This window comes from Etheostoma spectabile, chromosome 8 (assembly GCF_008692095.1).
Source record: "Etheostoma spectabile isolate EspeVRDwgs_2016 chromosome 8, UIUC_Espe_1.0, whole genome shotgun sequence".
Lineage (NCBI taxonomy): Eukaryota > Metazoa > Chordata > Actinopteri > Perciformes > Percidae > Etheostoma > Etheostoma spectabile.
The window spans coordinates 9,193,096-9,213,044 of NC_045740.1; the positions used below are offsets into that span (position 1 = coordinate 9,193,096).

The 19,949-nt window shown below is 39.5% G+C and overlaps 1 long non-coding RNA gene across 1 annotated transcript; it reads right to left on the bottom strand.

The window, feature by feature from the left end:
• Positions 1-2,860: 2,860 nt before the first annotated feature.
• On the bottom strand, positions 2,861-19,391 carry LOC116694506 (uncharacterized). The gene is made up of 3 exons (XR_004333197.1): positions 19,208-19,391; positions 10,313-10,319; positions 2,861-2,870 (listed from the first exon to the last, which is right to left on the bottom strand). It is a non-coding gene; the product is annotated as an uncharacterized LOC116694506 (long non-coding RNA).
• Between the last annotated feature and the right edge of the window lie 558 nt (positions 19,392-19,949).

The window sequence follows — 19,949 nt, forward strand, 5'->3', positions numbered from 1 at the left end:
GCCTTGTTGCTGAAATGTGCTATACAAATAAAGCTGCCTTGCCTTGCCTTGCCTTGAAGTAATAAGTGTTTACCTTTAAGAAAGAGGTCTGTGGGTTCAGGCGTTTTTTTGTTTTTATTATAAGTGAGAAGGTTTCTTTGCACAGTGCTATGTTTTTCCGTTTTTCACTTAAATTGTCAAACAGAACCATTTTGGAGGCTGCATTTCTGCTACTGTTATTTATAATGTACACAATTGTGTTTCATTGTACATTGCAATTAAGATAGTGATTAATGCACTTAAATGGCAGTATCTTTTATCCACCCAGTGTTTACGGCTGTACAACTTATAACAGTTTGTCAGATATTATGTTAAAGAATAGAAGAGTAATAGTGTCAGGAGATTTAGGCTGGTGTAATTGTGTTGCCTGCATGTCGGTACACTAGCAGGTCTGTATAGGCGTTTTTTGGCATTTTTTGTAAAAGACAACAACAAAGCATTGTAGTAGGGCTGGGCTAAATGCCCTTCTATCCCTATATAGGTCCTTTAAAATCCTGAAGATGATGTATATCATGATATAGCATTTTTTCTGGTAATTCAATAAATAAATAGTCATTATAAAATAACCACATGGCAAAAGCCCTTATTTCTCTGTTCCATACTTAAAACATGGGCATTGTTTGCTACCTTTATGGTTCGCTCCAGCTTCACTCCCATGTGCCAGCATCAAAACGTAAAGTGTTGTCCAAATGATGTAAGTAATGCTGTAAGACTGCTGATTTTATCATTGCAATAGAAACCATACAGAAAATTATGTATGAGAAAGATTTCTAAATTGTTTTGATGATATACTGTATATCGTCATATCAGCCAGCCTTAATATTTAGATATTAATAACAGACTTTGTTTTTTTCAAAAAGCCCATTTCCGAGGAGTTTTGAACTAAACAAAAAGGACGAAAAGTAGTAACATATGACACACCTAGTATTGCAAAATTACAGCAACTTGTAGTTGAATCAAATACAAATATGTAAATATTACATAAAAATATTTCCAAAAAAACATGTACATTGATGGAGAAATGCATGACTATATCAGCCATTACCCTGGTCCAGTAGCAAACCGTGGTGTCTGTCACTTGGCCTTTAACATTGTAAAGTCATAATGTTTTGGGGTGTTTTTTAATGATGTGAACAGATATAATACGCTGTACAACAAGCATGAGTTAAATTAAATCAGAAAGGTTACCTTATTTGGCTAACCTTATTGTTACTTGAATGTAAGATCCAAAGTCTTAAAAGGCCTTTCAACACTTTTCCCCTTTTCCGTTAAATCCAAGGCTGGAGTTAGTCTTTCATTTCGGATTATCGATCACTTATCTTTGAAAGCACCCTGAAAAAGGCGATGCTCTCCAGCTAGCCATGATGTTGTTGTCCTCCGTAGTACTTTGTTCTCATTTTGCACTCTCTGACCCATCTTGACCTAGCTTAATGTCAGCGGCCTTCTGAAAGGCATCGGGCAATGTTTCAGCTCGTGGATTGCGTCATTGATGCACTTGCGATAGGTCAATATAATTAAAATCTCTATCGTAGGCCTATTTTGTATTGTTTATATTGCATATTGTTCGCATATCGCCCATTAATAACTCATGGTCTTGTACACTCACTGTCTTTATGATATAAATCAAGAACAAAACTAATGCCCTTGAGTATGGTTTCTAATGACCACAAACATGTACTGTCAGAGAAATTCTTTTTTCAGTTTGTTTCCAACATTTTATCATGTGATTATTACTCTTGTAAAAGCCTTGGCTGTGTAGACATGGTTTAAGGATCTTAATAGAATTCTGACACATTGCGCATGTGAAGGTGATAACAGGTAGGCTGTGTCTACGTTGACAAACACTGATAAAATGTGGACTTGTCTTCAATTTCTATATCCCCAACTGTCTGTATACAGACAACAACGCACCAGCTTATACAACCCTTGCTTACTAAATCAATGGAAAGCTGCAAAAATATGAAAACAAGATGAAGAGAAAACCAATGTCTAGGCCTTGAGGGCCAAGATGTGCAACATCACACCATACTCTTATCTGTGGACGTGTCTTTCCCCTGAGAAGATTCTGTAGTCCAGCAAACAGTGCGATTCAAAGGTATATCAGGTGCATGACCTTAGGGTTAGTGTAATCTACAGCCGAGCATCCGCTGAAAAAGTCAGACACAAAACTAGACATCATGTGGCCAGCATACAATGATACACACACATGCACACACCATACACACCTTACTACTATTTCTGTTACACGCTCACTCATACACTCTCATAAACACAGGGTTGTACTTTCTGTGGTTTCAGTGCTTTATATAAGCATTGAAGACCATACGTTTTTCCTACCTTCTACAGTCCTGACTAATTACATGTTATGAATCAATTTTATATTGGATTTTAGTTAATTTTGATTGACTTTGCATTATACCAAAGCATAATGCATAATAATAATAATAATGCAATGTAATGTAACTTTGAAAAAAATGCATCTATAATCATTCAATTTTCCCCTCATTAACCTTTGGTTCATTGCTTGATGTGTCACAGGCCAAAGGCCATTGTAATCTCTCTCAATGGACACACTGTTCTTGATCAATATGCTTCTTGCTCAGCAACTTACATTGTTTTATTTTCCTGCTCGTGTTCCAGAGTAAGGTGTGAAAGGATCATTCCAAGTCTCAAAGGAGAGGCTTCTTTCAATATCCTCAAAGTAGCGGATCCCACCCACTCAATTGTTCTCTACATAATCATATAAAAAGATTCAGGAAGAGTTGTTTTTTATTGTTGTTGTGTTTTTCCTCTGCTGAACAATGCCCTTCCGCCACAGGGTCCCATAACAGCTTACCAGTCTGTGCTTAGTGCACCTCCACCCCTCATCCCACCCTTGCTATCTTGTTTTCCTCATCTGGCCCAGGCCCACTTCCACATCTACATCCCATTGTCTGAGTGAAGGCAGCACGCGCAGGGCTGGGGCCAGTCCAAACATACTCATCTCTTTCTCTGGATAACTGCCAGTATTCTTTGAAGAACATAAACTTTGTTACTTTCCAAATCAATTTAGTAGTGGTGTTTTAATAATGGCATAAAGATCCCTTTCTTGTCAAAAAAGGGTCTATGTATTTATTTACATGGCTTTTTGTATGTGTTGTGTTGTACGTTGGTATTCATGCATGCACATGTGTCGGAGAAACCAAATCCCAATCCATCATGCAATCCCCAAGGTGGGCCAGCCAGTGTGTGTTAGTCACTGTCCCCTGTCAGGAAAGAGGGTTGGAGCGTGTTCTCCGGACGAACCCCCTTTGGCTGAGGAAGTGCTCCTCTATATTGGCCTCTTTGTGGCTCGCTAATCGAGCTTTCCTGTCAGCAGGCTGCACAGTCCCAGTGCAGGGTGCACTACGTGATACAGACCCACTCCGGTGCTCCAAGGGAAGTTCTGGGATCAGCAGATAACAGCACAGCTCCCTCATCTAACACGCAGAATAGTGTTGCCTTTCTCGCTCTCTTCGCTCTTTTTTGCCCTTGCACGAATAATGAAAACACAGATTTCAACCATTTCAAAAATTCCATTATTCAGAGCTCCTGACTGCCAAATTGTCTCTTTCGGAAAACCCCATAGTTTACTTTAAACCTTTAAAGTCAGTGTGTAACAACACAATCCTCCAAAATGTGGATGATCGTTTGTTGCTATGCTAAATACAGGTTGTAGTCAGAAAATACTCTATGTTAACATGTACGTTGCTATACCTTCTGCATTAGACTGTCTGTTCTGGATTGCCAGTTTTCTGATTAAAACTAGGCTATTATCACTCCCACCTGCATTTTGTACTCCACAGTGGGCCATCATGCAAATTGTAGCACTCTTTTAAAATGTAAGCAGATTTTAGTGCTATCTGAGCAGAGTGGTCACGAAGGACCCATGTTCCGATATTCAAAACCAATTATAAAATAATAATCTGTAGGTGTCACTTCTATTTAAATGTTCCTGTTATTCAAGCATTCACAGAAATGTCAGGGGGATTATTCAAGGACACTGTAAGATGAAGCAGATATCTTAGTGGTGACATTATTGAATTTCTGATTGTCTCACATGTCCTTGGCGGTCTACCTTAATTTAAATGGTATATTTTGTTCACATGTTCCACAATTTAAGTATGCTAGGACAACTGATGCAAATTTTTTACAGTACAGTAACCTCGGGCTGTGCCCACAATGCGAGTATATTGAGTTGTATATTCTCAGTTTAAGTTCTTCCAACTCCTTCTCTGTTGTGATGATTTACAATTTGACAGATGTTTTAGTATGGGATCTATTAAGTTGACCAGATATTTCTTAGTTACTTTCAGCACTTTTTTGGCACTTCCATCACGTACCACTAATAGCCTTGTGGAGTTACAGTTTTCTGCTACCTTATTAGAGGATAACCTCTTGGTTAAGGGTACCTGCGAGGCCGGTGGGGGCTCTGACAGGAGTGTCATACTCTTCCCTGTCAAATAAACGATGTACAGATCTGTGTAACTTCTACTCAAGTTTAAATTTTGATTATAACTCAGATTCTAACGCAGATTTTCAGTAAACTTGTAATTACTGACAAATAGCAACCAATGTTTTACTATTATTATTATTATTATTATTATTATTATTATTATTATTATTATTATTAGTTTTATGTTACTGAGAAGGCTGGAACTGGTTATGAATCTGAGTTAATTCTTGAATTCTTGTTAATTCTTTGGAATAGGTCAGCACGATAAATTGTGACCTCGATTCACCCATGTTTGCGATTAAATTTTTAGGCAGGGTAGGTGCATTGCCTATCGTATGTTCAGCCCAACAAATCCCTCTTTGCAGGGACTTGGGGTCTTGTTCTGTGCTGTTTCAATACCAGTCAGTGATGTTCCCCTTAACTCAATGATCCAGGAGTAGAAAATCCTCAGTATTTGAGGAGATAACCTGCAATTTGCTCAGGCATCTGAGGTGAAACAGTCTCTGCCTTGCCATTCTCACCACTGGGTCAGAAGGCAGCGCCTAGGCCAGGCCCTCGGTGATGTGGGCACCAAGATGCTTGAAGCTGTCCACTCTCTCCACAGAGGACCGTTAATGTTAAGAACTGTGGCGTTGACAAACCTGCGCCTGCCTCTAGATGTAAAGGCCAATGATTATGATTGTCTTCTGTTCACTGCTGGGCAACATATACATCTCCAAAGTATGCGATGCAGGTCTCAATATACAAAATACAGGAATATCAAATGTGGATCTCAACCTGGTGAATCATTATGGCTTTTACTGGTGACATTTTCCAGCGGCATATGGCAGCAAGCTCATGGAAGAGCACATGTTTTTGAGTCAGAGGGACCAAAGGACCGTGCTCGGCATAATTTGCCTTCTGTCTTTGCCTTCAGAAATGATAATACGGGCTCACTTAAACAAGTTTTTAAAGCTACTGAGCTGCCATTTTTAGCCGCAAGAAATGTCACAAGACAAATATGGAGGAACCGACTATGTGTGTGTATGAAGACATATCTTTTTGTGCGTGTTTGATGTCTGTCAGTTCACTGTCTTCTTGTTAACTGTCAGTTTATAACTGTTGAAAACAGTGAGAGGAAAGCTGAATTTCTTCTCATTTCACTTGTGTAGATGTATATTTTGTTGTTTGACATAACTTGACTGTAAGCACCGATGTTTCGAAAATATAAATACATTTCAGTGTTTCCCATACATAGGTTCTCCTTGGGCACCCTGCCCAGGTAGAGTAAGACCTGTCCAGGTAGGTAAATTACTTTTTTCCCCCAATCAACAATGTAATTTCATAGTGCACTCAGACTCAACGGTCTCCAGTCTCTCTCTCTCTCTCTCTCTCTCTCTCTCTCCCGCTCTCGCTCTCGCTCTCGCTCTCTCTCTCTCTCTCTCTCTCACACAGCGTAACAATTCACTTCAGGCTCAGGGGCTAGTCTAGCACGCTGCTTGTTGTGTTGTGATTTGCCAGATTAACTGTACTGATAAACAGTAGAAACGCTGTGGCCCCACCGCTGGGAAAGCCCTGAACGTCACTTATCAGTTTGGTTGTTTACCCTCCCCGCAGCAGACTGTTCGACCTAATCTTTATAATTTGGGTTAACTGGAGCTAACCGCTAACCAGAGCTATTCGTTGCTACTGAGCCTTTAGTTCCTCTTCTCTCAGTCTTCATTCTCTTCATACCCATTTACTGTATTTATGGACTCAAGCCGAAATATAAACCTAATGTTTTATTAGGTTGGCTGTGGAAGTGTTAAGCTACAATTCAGAGTTCTTTGAGTTAGAGAAATCTGTTCAGATGAGAGTGCAACACGACACCTGTATAGTAACATTACAAAACAGGATCCCAAAAATACGAATTAAAACACTTTTAAAAACGAACAATGATATTGATAATGATTGATTGATTGATAATGATGAATAATGATAATGCTTCATTCAAATTTCAACACTGACTGACCAACAAAATATCATGTATGATCACTTCTATACTATGATTCAATTTAGGTTAGGCTTGCTTTTGTTCAGCTATCTATTACTATTTATCTGTTACTTATGTCTTCTATTTACATGGGATATTAGCATTCAGGTCGAAGGAACAGCACAGCTGAGCAATGATACTGCATTCGTAACTATGAGTGACCCATTACACATTATACCTTGCTTTGTTATATTGTTGTATATGTATATATTGTTATTATATCATATATGGATCCACACTGACTGGTCCATAGCTGAATTCATCTAGTTCTAGATCATCTTGAAGCATGCAGATACAGCTCTAAGTATTGTACTAAATGTTTATTGTTACGACAAAATCCTCTTTATCACTGTACTATGCGTCTTTTTGGTCACAACACTCTTGATTCTCTGTACTTCCATGTTAAATATTAAATTATTTTATTTTATTGTGTATATGTTTATATATCACATCTTGGCATGACTAAAAGCTCTGCTAAATCTGTATATCAAAACAAACATACATGCAAACATATTTTGCATTCGGCAGTTTCCATAAACGAAATCAAATTGAAAAGGGTAAAGCCAGAAATTAATTATCCATCTAAAGCCAATGTACTGGAAAATATAATTTATGAAACAATTATGAAAATGGTGCACTTAAGTGAAAACCCAATAATTTAATTAATATTTCATTGGATTACTCTTTTAATTCTTTGCCATGGTGAGTGTGATGGAATGTACAAGGCTGTTGAGTGAAGTGGTATTTTAGATTTTAGGTAGAAAAAAAAGGGCTTTCTCTGCTTTCAGTGAGATTGGAGTTTTAAAAGCTTGCTGTGACGATAGTAAATCTGAACCAACGGGTAAATGTTCTGGAGCCGATTAAAACATTTACAAGATGAGACCTTGACTTTTGGTGCTGAGATATGTTATGTGATAAAGCATATTATTATGTACTGGACCTTTTGTAGCGGAGTGAACACGTATGTTTCAGTAACTGTTTCAATATCTGTGTATTAAAATACTGTGTGCGGCATTGTGTGCATGTGTATCACCACAAATAGTTTCTTTGCTCAATGTTTTTTCTCTACACACCGCCTCTTTATGCCGAGTAAGGACTTGTCCTTCTTCTGTCATCCGTCCACTGGGAACACTGCTCTCTGTGCAGTCGCATTGGCATGCTAAAGAGCCCTGATATTTTTGTCTTACATTTAAAGAGGGAATTAGGCTGAGCTATTGAGGGCTTATGTCCAAAGCATTTGAACTTTTTTCATGGTTCTTGGAAGTCTTCCAAGTAGATTGAAAAGATGGGAAGGTTAGAGAATGGATAGAAAGGTTATTGACAGCGCTGAGGTTAGTACTTTGAGGGACAAGCGAAAACAATGTGCTGACTGTTAGACCAGTTCTGCTGTATTGCATGGGGGACATGAGTGTCTTGAGTGGGCTTTTTTCCCCCAAATGTTTCTTCCTTTTTCCCTAGAAAGCTTTTACAATGAAACCAAATCTAAAGCAGCAATTTGTAAGTCAAGAGCCTGGCAAAATGGATAATGTGGGGGGAAAGGGAGTTGAAAGTGTATGGTGTGTAAAGTGAGAGCCCAGGGTCTGTTTAGGGCAAGTGGAGCTCTGGTCAGCTTTGCATGCCACTTAAGTGGCTTCCTGCAGCTTGACGTATAGACACCATCAACACTGTTAAAGCCCTTTTTATCTTTAGATGTATCAAGTACTGTTATTCTACAAGTTATTTCAGAAAAAGACAACCTTTTTAGTAAAACGTCAAAATGACAGTCAAGTAACTAGTATATTTTTACACATACATAGAATACTACTGAATCAATCAGTTTTTCCAGTCACTGCTAAGTGATTATATTACCACTAATTGTTTAAATTTTCAGACACTTGGAAACATGGGCATCAGTTTTGTAGGGCTGTCCTCGTCTAAAGCCATTCTTAGTCAACTTATATGAGTTTGCAGACTAATTGATTAGTTTTAATCAACCAATCTGTTAAGCTTATTTTCCCCATAAATAATCATGCAAAAGCACCACTTTAAATCTTGTCTTTACCAGAGAAATGCTCAAAAGGTTTGTGGAAATGAGTCAGTCCGCATTAAATAGAATAACATTGACTAATGAAACCTTAGTTGACTAAGACCAAAACAACTGATTGTCAACTAATCAACTAAGTTTTCTAATGAAGACAAATAGGAAAATTAAAGATTTATTTAGATTTGGACGAAGCAATCTCTAAAGTCAGGAAAAAGGCAACTTGTCATATGGCAGTTGACGTTTAAGAAAAACCAGCAATTATTTCTACTGACAAAAATAGACCAGGACCAGACCGCTACTTAATTTAGCACTTTATTTTAAATGACTAGATAAAGACTAAAACAGTTCTTCCGTCATTAAGAAACAGGTAATAAAAACTAAAGGCTGAAAATGTCAGCATGATCTTCCTGTCTCAACTCCCAAATCCCTGTGACAGTCTGTTCGATACGTAGGTCCCAAAAGTAGCGGTTGATTCCGCCGAGGGTAGCCTGTGCTTCTCTCCCCAATGCCACTCCGCGTTGCGATTCACCACACTGCAGACACTGGGGGAGAATGAAGGCAGCTCTCAGTCAAGTACAACACACTAGACAGTTCTTTCCCACACGTTCAAAGCGGGCAGCTAGAGGACTTTCCTTTACTTATCTGTACACCGGCGTTGAATCCTCCATTCAGGTGGCTGCGTCCCCCTGCTACTTCGGCCTCTGATGATGTACTCCAATCTGCACCAACACGCGTTCATCTGCACCTCCGTCAGTCTACCACAGCTGTAACTGCCCGATCCTGGTCCTGCCGTTGTTGGGTATGCCTGGTTACCATCTGTTAGGCATGATTCAAAGCTTCTTGGTGCCTCTTAACCCATCCCAACAGGGTATGGGGCTCAGTTATAGGCTTCATACCAGTTGCCCAGTCAACAGGCAACCTGGCATGTCTCCCAAATACCATGTAGTGTGGTGTCATCCCGGTGGTACTGTGTATGGTGTTGTTGTATGCCTGTGCGAGAGTGGGGAGTCGACTTGGCCACTTTGCCTGGCTGAATTCCTCCGAGTTTAACAGTCCCAACAGAGACTGATTGAACTTCTCACATGCTCCATTTCTCTGAGGGTGATAGACGGTAGTGCGGCTCTTTTGACAGCCGTAGAGTTGGCACAGTTCCTTCATCAGTGATGACTCAAACGATGCCCCCCAATCCTTCAGGATCCCTTCGGGACAGCCAAAGGTCTGGGTAAGGTGGTTATACAAGTCCTGGGCTGTGGTATTCGCAGACTGGTCTCCCATTGGCACTGCAAGGGCATACTTAGAGAACAGGTCCGTTACAACTAGAATGTAGGGGTACCTGTCCTGAGCATAACCAATATAGGGAATTTTCAAGCCATTTACCGCATGTAGAGTCAACCAGGGGGCCTATGCAGTATTGGTAGAACAGGTACCTGCTAGGTATTTTTTAAACAAACTCTCACTTAGAAGAGTAACCTGCAACCCTGTATCTAACACAAATGGCACTGCCTTCTCATTCATCTTGATAACAACATCAGGGCGCTCACCGATCAATGCAGACACAGACCCTTCCTCTTGTCTAACAGCCCCTTCTACTTGGCCCTCAGTGGTAGGGGGGATTAAACATCCCGCCTCCTGGATGGTCTGCGCGGACACCAACGTTGCACATGTCCAGCTTCGCCACAGAACCAACAAATGGGCCCTCTGTATCCCACTGGTAGGCCGACCTAGACACTTGTTGGGGCCTTACCTGAGGCACATACGTTGGAACTGCCGAACTGGTCGTGGGTCGGCCGCTTGGGGCTGATGGCGCTTCCCTTGTTGTCAATTGCATCCTAACCTCTTGCATTAGGTTGGCTGAGAGGGCCTTCATTTGCTCTCGCACCTCCCCAGTCAGGTCCAGCTGCAGTTCATCTCGTAACTGGCTTTACAGTTGGCCCAAGTTGGGTCTCACATCTCGGAATTGTGGGGCAGTAATTCTCTGGGACATGGTAATCTCCTCTCCCTCCTGTAGTTCTTGTTCCAAAGCCCGCGCTTCTTTACAGGCTTCCTTATATTATATATATATATATATATATATATATATATATATATATATATATATATATATGTGTGTGTGTGTAAGTATGTGTGTGTGTGTGTATGTATATATGTAGACATTTAAATTTGACACAGTATCCCTGTACATATCCATATTGATTATCTATATTGTGATTGAACCACGTCAAAAACTGGTCAATTATTGCTTTCATCTCTCTTAATAAATCACACATGCCATACAATTACACAGCACTTTTGTGCAAATCACAAAACAGTCAAATTCACTGTGTGCTGAGGAAGTGGCAAGGCACTTTTGGACCAGGTTCACTGTATGTCATGAATCACACATCAGTTTATATGTTGGCTCACTTACGTAGCTCTGGCTTGATTACAACTGTATTTTCTACTGAAAATGCAATGCTGTCAAACTTGTCTAATCGGCAGATGGTTAACAGTGCTAAGCATTGTCATCCTTGACACCAAAATTGCAGTACTGGCTCGCCAATGGCACATCCCTTCTGCAGCTCTCCTCCAACTTTGGTACAGGGCGGATCACCAGAATGCCAAATGGATGCATGTAATGTGAATGCTATTCTCTGCACCTCTGGAAAATGTTATCTCACCAGCACTATGCTCCCAAAATATACCCACATGAAAATTTGACAGAGACTTAGTAAGACTTACTTACTTACTTACTAAGAGACTTAGTCTGACAGTTTTACATTTAACAACAATCTGACATATATAATTTTCACTGTATCTTCACTGTAAAATGTATCTTTCTTCATTGTAAAGGACAGCAGTTATAGTCAGCTTGGAATTACAACATTTACAGTGGATACCAGTGGATAAATAGAGTCAAATATTCTGCAGGATAATAATTTTTTTCCCTGTATTGATAAGTTGTTGGTAAACTGTGTACTACCAGAGTTTCTCCACTACATAGCACTAAGTAATCTTCCATATTTTAATCCAATTTGCAAATTTCTCATAACCTCAAATAGTCAGCATAACACTGAGGTGTCTTTAACTAAAACACATTTATTTTTTGCCATAAAGCTCATCAGTTCAACACTCCCAAAAAGACATAAACAACGCTAATTTAAACCTGCATGAAAACATTATTTTGCAACTTGGGCGCAGTGCAACAAGCTGTTAATACAACATTCATGATGATGACATGGCAAACGTATTACCAAGCAGTTTCCTGTTTACATGTCCATTATAAAGAGAGCAATAATAATAAAACATTTTTTCTGCAACATGGCATTGTTTTGTCATTGATTACATTCCAGTTTGCAACACAGTAAAACAACAGATAACTTATTTTTTTGATATTCATTGATTTCAATGTTGATCGATCCAACACCAAAGATTCTTTTGTACCTTAAAATAATGTTTCCAAATTTGTTTCAGTAGTTCATTAACTCGTTGGAATGAGACATAAAAATATTGGTAACAATTTCCCTCCCAAGCTGTAGGAGGAACAAAGATGAAAAGTGCTGTTGTACCTGCTATAAAGGTGCTGATTGACAAGTAGCTAATGCTAATGTAATTCTTGGTGGGTAACGTAAGAGTTACCCACCAAGCCCTCTGTACAGTTAGCTAAATTTACCATACAAAACAGGGATTAGGCATCAAAAGGACTACTAGTAAGTTAAAGATGTGGTAGCACTGGATTTGGACAAAAAGGATAACTCTGGGAGTTGGAAATGGTGTGTCGCAATTTCGTTTTTTATTTTTTTTATTTCGTTACAGCCCTAATTGGTAGTAATTATCTGTAGGTTTGTCACTGTGATCAAAACCTTACATTACACATTACATGGTCCTTTTTTATAGTATTTAATATGATGTAATTATTGTAATATTTAAAGTATTTTGGCTACTTTAAGTATTTTAAACCCCAAAAAATAGTTTTCCATTTTTATAGAAAGTGCTGCTGAATACATATAATGACTCAGAATTACTTGAAGGACAGTATTTGTGTCAAACGATTTTAATCACTGACACCTCCTGGGCAAATGAGTACAAAGTCTAAGAGTCTGCTCAGCTTTGTTGGAAATGTACAGTGTGACATACTAACTGTAGCCACGTAGGCAAGCATTCTAGATAAAGTCCCCAAAGTATCAAAATGATTATGAGAGCCATGGGCTGTCACTGGAAACAAACTCACTGACACGCTGATAAAATCCATGCCCCGTGTTTATATGCCATTTTGCAAAGAAATCAGAAAAGGTAATCATGTATGGAAGCTGAGGTTAAGAAGCAATGTAACAGTCTATTAAGTTTAATATAGATATGTAGACTAAGCATATGCAGGGGGACATTAGCATAAATCTTGGTTACACACGAATGGTGCAGTGCACTCTATTCTCTCACTGCAGCCGAGTCTAATGCCAAATACTGTGAATGAGCCATGCCAGCCTGTCGACTGCTCACTTGAGCTCTCAATTAGCCCCCTTACCAATAAGTCTTCAGTTCATTCACAGCTCTCGTATTATTCAGATTTTCCCGAAATTAAATCTAACAAAAAGGATTCAGCCAATAGTAGTTAATAAGTAAGGGATGATACTAATTCACTAATCATGTGTAAGCTGAGTGTCTTGCTCAACGATACTTCAGCAGCACACGCAACTCCCCTCTCTTACTACCACAATTCTGAAAAAAAGAATGGCAAAGTGTTTATTGTCATGAACTTTAAACTCAATGTTGTTGCTTGCCAAAAAAAATGCTAAAACATTTTTTAATTTCTCCCATCTTTTGTCTGGGATGCAGTTTGGTTGATTGGACTATGCAGATCAGAGTAAGCAAAGTGTTTCTTGTAAATAAAATCATAATACATTAGATCCAATTCAATAACAGTAATTTGGAACAGTTTGTAAGAGTTCATGTCACCCTAAATCTTTGAAACAACCGTTCTGGAGTTGAAGGATAACTTATTTATACACTGATCTAAATGGCTGTTGAGAAGTTCTAAAATATTCAGCTTGAAATACTCAGTCCTTTATGGATGCATATACTGCACACATATACAGCCTCTAAAATCTTTGCGATGCCACTGCGTTGGTTTTGTAGAACAAAATTTTGTTGTTCTGAAAGAAGAGTTGCTCAGTTCCAACAGCCATTTTATTTTTAGTATCCAAAGGTAGGGCTGCACAATTAATCGAATTTTAATCGCGATCACGATTTTGACTTCCCACGATCAAATTTGCGTGATCGAGCGATTATTTTTTTTAAAGCGTCATTTCATTGAACGCTCCGGGTTTTTTGCAAAGCCAATCTACCGCTACTAACCGTCTGATCATGAGCCAGTCAGAGTAGTTCACTGCACCCCGTGCAGCTTAGTTTCAAGATGTAGACAGTCACAGAGGACAGAGTAACGGAACTCAGGGGCGGCTGTGGCTCAGTGGGAGAGCGGTTGCCTGCCAATCGGAAGGTTGGTGGTTCGATCCCTTGCCCTGCAGTCCCATGTCGAAGTGTCCTTGGGCAAGACACTGAACCCCGAGTTGCCCCCGGTGCTGCGCATCGGTGTGTGAATGTGTATGAGTGTATATCTGATGAGCAGGTGGCACCTTGTACGGCAGCCTCGGCCACAGTATATGAATGTGTGTGAATGGTGAATGTATCCTGTATGATGTAAAAGCGCTTTGAGTAGTCATTAAGACTAGAAAAGCGCTATATAAATACAGCACATTTACATTTACATTCAACAGATAGCAGTTGGTTATATGTCGGTCTCAAGGTTTACCAGTAAACGCAACATTTTGTCCCTTCTGTTGTTTTTCAGACAACAGCAGTGACCAGTGCTAGTCGGTGCTAGTAGCGTCTGTTAGCTGTTAGCTCCTATAGGACGCACCGGCGCTAATGTCCTCGCATCCGCTGCAATGCTGTTTATATGGATATGGTTTAATTTTGCGCTTAATGACCCATTTTGTCTGTAAAGTCGTGCCTGTGTTGAATCTCTCCTCTACTCTCTCTCGTCTACTCTCCGCGCCCGGCCACACAGCGGCCCGGTCCACACTTCTGACATTTGTCTACAGTTTTAATTTTTTAATTAACACAGCTGTATATTGTTAAATATGAGAGGCAAACCTGTATTTGTACCAGGGTTTCCGCTGGTAACTCTGCTATCGCGGCCGCCACGACGAAGAACACAGAAGAAGTTATTGAATGCAACTAATTTCAGTTGGTAGAGTAATAGCGCGTGAGACGGAGCCTCCTGGACCTGGACCTGGACCTGGACCTGGGCCAGAGATGTGACCCATTGCGAGAATATCATAGTTCATAAACATGCAGCGCAGTGAAGATACAGACGTTTTATACACACGACGTGTGTATCCGCCATTCGACCCGTGCTGGACCCGTTCATAGTGATCCGCCGTCTCTCTGTGAGTAGCGTCCATCACACTCCCTCTCGCAGTTATAAATAGCCTATGGACGATAAAATTTGTTTTGGTTAAAATCAACAAATAATCGCAATCAAAATTTTTATCAAAATAATCGTGATTATCATTTTAGCCATAATCGTGCAGCCCTATCCAAAGGTATAAGATTTTGACCACAAGAGGCACTATAGAGGGATATTTGTATTATTGTCTCCCTTTTATCATCATATCTCGTGCTCTGCTACTGCTGCTTCTACTATGACTCAGTACTACTGCCTCTTGGGCTACAAGTAGTATTACAAGACAGGACAGCCGGGGCTAACTGGTTAGCATGCGCATTTCAGTAAATATCTCTGCAACATTATACGTAGATGTCTTTGACACAATGTTAAAACTGTAACTTCTTCACATCCTATTGTAGTTCATTGTTTGAATTTTTGAAACTAAAAATCAGGCCATGCTTTATACATTATGCCTTCTTAACATGGATGTAAACAATGCACGTTTGCAAATGTTTCTTCGGAAAGGAAACATTTGCCATGTTTATTTGTCTTTAAGGACACACACAATTCTTAAGGTTAGAAGCACATAATGTTAACATTGTTTACAAGAAATCTGCACAGGGTACCTTTTGATGTTTGTCATCTCAGGGTATCCTGCCCAATAACGTGGCTATTTACTTCAAGAAGGGCCGGATCTCCATTTCCTTGAATCAGTCATCATCTTTTTTGAGTGTCAACGCTGACAATCAACAGCAATAAACATTATTATAAAAGTGATATATCACATGCTGGAAAACCCATTCTCAATTGAGTTGGTGCTCAGTGTAGCGCCGTCAGGGGCTAATTGGATTGGTGTTTAGCAAGACCTGCAGATGAGGCAAAGATTGCCTTCATGCATAAAATTGTCTTTGTTTTTCTCTCTTGTCTCGTCTCTCCCTTTTCTTCCTTGGTTGCATTTCCCACTGCCTCCCCCATCTGCACAGGCCATCGAAGGAGTCATGTAAGCATACCTTTGTCCCTGCATGGGAGGAAGAAGAAATGATCTGGTATTAAATTTCAATAACACGTTTTCCCAGGTCCTCCAGCGTACAAGCAATCAAGGGTTAAATTGGATCTGTAACGTATGCTCGGTGACCCACAAATCGCTTACCCATCAAACAGACTCATTACGAGCCGGCAAGCAGATGAGTGTTTGTGAGCCTTGCCTCTGAGCGGTGGGGATTGTGTGTATTACCGTTAACACGGCTGAGGTATTTAAATTTTGATTTTTTCGTAATGGGTTTTGACATGTTTCATTTCCTCTGGGGGAAGCGCTCGAGACCTCAGAAAGTAAATGTTGCTAAAAAGTCATCAAGGCAGAATATTAAAATGCCATCAAATAAGAATTTCACTAATGCGATGGGGCTTGGGCTTCAGGTACGCAGGGCCGGGGTCAGAAGGGCTTGGTTCTGGGAGAAACACTATTTGTTCCCCTTGGCTGCCTTCTTTCCCTCTTAAATAAATTATTAAACTACTTCAACCACCCCCCCCCCCCCACACCCCCCACACCCCTCCTCCTTCTTCTCTGCCCATCCACCTCTTGTGCCTCTCACACTTTAGCCCTTGCTTTTGAAATGAAAGGCCAACAAGAGAAGGAACTGGTAGGGCACTAAAATAGCACACCTTTGGTTGAAATGAGATTAGCTGAATAGATCTATATTTTCACCAGGTTCAACATTTTAAGCTCTCGTTTTATATATTTTTTTATATTGTTATTATTGTATTAATCCCATGTATTTAAAAACAGCAATAACTCAGATTAACATGGTTTTGTACATTTTTAGATGTGGAACTGGAGATACGACACCACAAGCTTTCTGTTTTGACTTTTATCGCCCAGGTTTAAACCGTAGCACCGTTGGTAGTTTTGTATTCCATGGGTACTCCTTTTGAGGCCATTACCAAGCTGACAACCCACCAGCTGTCACTAATTGCCCACTAATGGGGTTTGGTGGTCTGATGGTTTGTCTGTGAGGGACGTTCCAATTCTACACTGGAGGTCCTTCTGGCTTGCCAAATCAAAGGGGACACATTTAAAAAAAGCATGCCATGTTATTCTGTTATATTACCTTTAACTGCACCTCTACAATAACGACTCATTTACAGGGCAATATATTTGAAGACAAAGATTGCTTGCGTGTATAATTAATCACAGATTGTTTAATATTCACCTGACATTACCTTGTATTGTTTAAATAAATGGCAAATATTGCTTTGTTGGTGGCAACAGCCATTATCATGCGTGATATTTTCCATTCCTTGTCATTGGAATCTTTGCAGGAGACAAGAGGGGCTCGTGTCTGCCCTCTGCGTCAGCCAGCCTGCTAATAGATGTGAGAAGGTCATCTGGCATTAGTGGCAAAAGTACGTTAGCATTTGTGCTGAGCGTCTCTTGCCAGACTGTGTGCATGTTTGAAGGCGCTTGGACAAGCAGGCCCTTTCATGGTGATGAATGGCTTTTTTCAAGCGTTCTGCTCCCTAGTTATGAGAAGGGTGACCTGGTCATTGGACGACTTTATGAAGCTATAAAAAATGTATGTCAGTCTGCAGTCTCTAATGCCATCCCTAAACGGGGGAAGGGGGGCAGGGGTAGCTGAAATGGTAAAAAGGCCATTTACCGTCACTCTAAATAGCTCTCTGACTGCCCTTCTCCACTTATCTGACAATGTCCTTGTCGTCAAGACAATTTTTTATTCTCTTTTTTTATTTTTTCCTCTTTGAATCAAGGGTAGACAAGCCTGTATTTCTACACAGCTTTTTACAGTTCAATACAGTCTACCAACTTATAATTAGTGTGTTACTAATACAGCCTTCTCATGTAATGTTGTGTAAAAGTGTGTTGCTCAAATTACAAGACTAGTGCTTCGTCATATTTATACAGTAAACAATGTGACCTAACAGTGTTGTGCAATGCTGCATACCTGGTTCTAAATGTGTAATACTGCATAAAAAGTAATTCATACAAAGGTAGAGAACAGTGTTGGAAGACTACAGCAGCGTACTGACTCTACATGATCAAGGATCCATGATTTTTTTTCTTCGTCCACATGTGACATGGCTGGATGCCATTAATCACAAATGTCTCCTTTTTAATAAATATGCAAATTTGTATTAGCCAAATGGTGTTACAGCTTTTGTGTCGTAAATATATAATGAGACTCTTTGTTGGATATCTAAGGTATTTAGATACAACCTCTTCATACCAGCAAACAATGATGCGCATGAAGCAAGTGTGTCAGTTTTACCTTGTTTTTTACATTAAAGGGCTGTGCTGTACACATAGGACATCTAAACTAGAGATAACAAAATACAGTAAAGGTTAAATAAAACCAATTAGGTGGAAATCCTAATCTGCCATATTCCATATCAGGTGTAATTGTGAGGATAAATCCCATAAATAAACATAAAAAATAAATGCAGATGAAGACATGCATAGTATGCTTTGCATAGTGATTGCATAACAAAAGTACTTTCTAAGTAGAAAAAGTGGAAGTCGTGGCTATAAAGTTCATACTCAGAAAAGGGAGGTCAACGATGCAACAAGCGGTTGATACTAGGACTGTGTACCGAATTGCCTCCATAGTATCTAGGGCTTCATGGTATGAGGGAAATATGCAATATGCAATAATGTTGTCAAATACCGCAATAACAATATTACTTGCATTGAGTAAACATATTAATTCGTACTCAGTTTTGCCTTTCTGCTGCTTTTAGTATACTGTCAATATATAAAAAATTACTTGAATAAAATCGAAGGAAATTATTACCAAAAAAAGGTATTCAACAACGAACTGACCACAAATGGCGCCAATAAAAAAAAGAAAGAACGATAGTTATATTTTAAAGTGTAGTTTTCTACTGATGCTATCTTTCATCTAACTCATAAAGTTTTGCGATGTCACAATCTTATGCACAGTAACTATGCGCGTGTGTTGTGGTATTTTGAGAGGCTTGACTGAGTTAAAAAGGAGCAAAAAAATAAAGATCTGTTGTGTACTATTTGAATATCTTTTTGTTACAATGGATTTTATTAGGTTGGTTAAGGAGCCTTTATCCAATTTTTTTAACGATACCCAGCCCTAGTAAACATTAAATATTTACCTTATAAAAATTACAGCCATTATGAAAGGCTTGATTGTTATTTTCCTCATTTTGCATCTGATGGAATTCCAGACATTGTTCCATTAAGACATTCTTTACGTTTACATGCATGTAATATTCCAGTTTTTGCCCTTATTTCGAAAAAAACGATATTCCGACTAAGCTGTTTACATGGCTAAAGAAAAGTTAATACTCCACTAATATTCCCGTTTACATTTAGCCGTGCAAAATACGATTTTTCTCAAAGTTCACCAGCGGTGGAGGACTTGTTGGACCATGCAAACACAGCGTCCTTCGACCAGTTTCAACCAGGTCGGCGTAGCGATGTGTGCGCGCTTATCCAAAAATCTGTTGATATCAAAGTCTTTAATAATATTTAAAAGTATTGATTTCCGATAAGAAGGATTTTCTCCTTATCGGGTCTGGAGCCTTGCAAACTGTTTGCTGGTTGACTTGTTGTAAGCAACCATAGCAATGCACAGTAAACAGGCAAAGAGGATGTAAACTGCGGTAAAAACTCTGATTGAGACGCATATTCTAAATGAGCTGTATACATGTCCAAAGAATGGCTCTAAAACCTGAATAATACCGGAATATCCCACATTTCTTAATCGGAAAATGCTATATTCGGAAAAACGCCTTATTCGGAATATCCAAACGAAATATGTTTACATGACCCGTATCAAATTCAGAATATTGTAATATTCGGCATAATAGTGGAATATTGGTGTGCATGTGAACATACTCATTGTCTCAGTCCGAAATGCTGCCCTTTCTTTTGTCATGCAGCACAAGCCTTTCATTGACGTGCTAATACAGTTAGCCTGGCCTAAGCTAGCAT